Raw genomic sequence first — 1,491 nt, 5'->3', positions numbered from 1 at the left:
CGGGTGTCACGAACCGACACGTAGAATTAGGGGATCGGAGTGTCACGTACCGACACATAGTAGTAGGGGAGCGGAGTGTCACGTACCGACACAAGAGGAATAAAGATAATGAATCTTGAAAGATGTTAATATACTCAATCTAATGAACCTAATTCCCAAATGAGTATGGTATTGAGGCTTGAGTCCTCATGTGTGAACTTGGCGGTACTTATTAATGATTATAGAACTTGTTGTTGCTACATGTTGAGTATTGTAGTTGATTTATGATATTATATGATATATACTGTTTTCTATTTTGAGTTGGCCGATGATACCTACTCAGTACCCGTGTTTTGTACTGACCCCTACTTGTATTTGTTTTTCTTTTTTATTTGTGGAGTGCAGCAAACTTACCGTCGTCTTCAACTCAACCGCAACTCTAGCCAGTCTTCATTACACCGGATTTCAGGGTGAGCTAATGCTTCTAACTTGGACTGGATCTTCTTCCTCATGTCTTGATGCCTTGAAGTTCTGGCATGGACTAGCTTTTGTTTATTTTAGCTTCTTAGAATACTCTTAGTTTAGTAATCTGATCATAGATGTTCTTGTGGTGATGACTTCTAGATTTTTGGGAATAATAGATGTTGAATTTTAGAAGTTATTGAATTGGTTTTTATTAATGAGTTTAAGTCTTCCGCATTACTTTCTGTTGATATTATATTGAATGTTAAGGTTTAGATTGGTTGGTTCGCTCACATAGGAGGGTAAGTGTGGGTGCCAGTCGCGGCTTGGTTTGGGTCGTGACACATACATAATCAATAATTGAAGAAAGATTCATACAAAAAAGCCAACAAATTAGAAATGTAATGTCATGCCCAGACAATTAGTAATCAGACTTCATACAAAAAAGCCAACAAATTAGAAATGTAATGTCATGCCCATACAATTAGTAATCAGACTTCATACAAAAAAGCCAACAAATTAGAAATGTGATGTCATGCCCATACAATTAGTAATCAGACTTCATACATACATCAATTTATATATCAATTCAAACATCATTCAAACACTGGTAATATGTATTAATATCGTATGAATTCTGTGTAGATTGATGTATTAGTTTGTATGACTTGTGTATAAATATTGTATGAATTGATATATACATTGATGTATTACTGTTGTATGATTTGTGTATGAAAGTACCTTAGAATTTCATTTCATGCTTTGTGTATGAATTGATTTGGTTGTCCATTTATATGACAGTGTTTGAATGATGTTTGAATTGATATATAAATTGATGTATGTATGAAATCTGATTACTAATTGTATGGGCATGACATTACATTTCTATTTTGTTGGCTTTTTTGTATGAATCTTTCTTCAATTATTGATTATGCATGAAGTCTGATTACTGTCTGGATGAAATATGTATGAAGTCTGATTACTACTAGTATGAACATGATATCACATTTTTGATTTATTATCGTTTTAGTATGACAACTATCATATATT

Source organism: Solanum pennellii, chromosome 9 (genome assembly GCF_001406875.1).
Source record: "Solanum pennellii chromosome 9, SPENNV200".
NCBI classification, from domain to species: Eukaryota; Viridiplantae; Streptophyta; class Magnoliopsida; order Solanales; family Solanaceae; genus Solanum; species Solanum pennellii.
The sequence above is the reverse complement of the archived record's forward strand: the minus strand, read 5'-3'. Positions refer to the sequence as shown.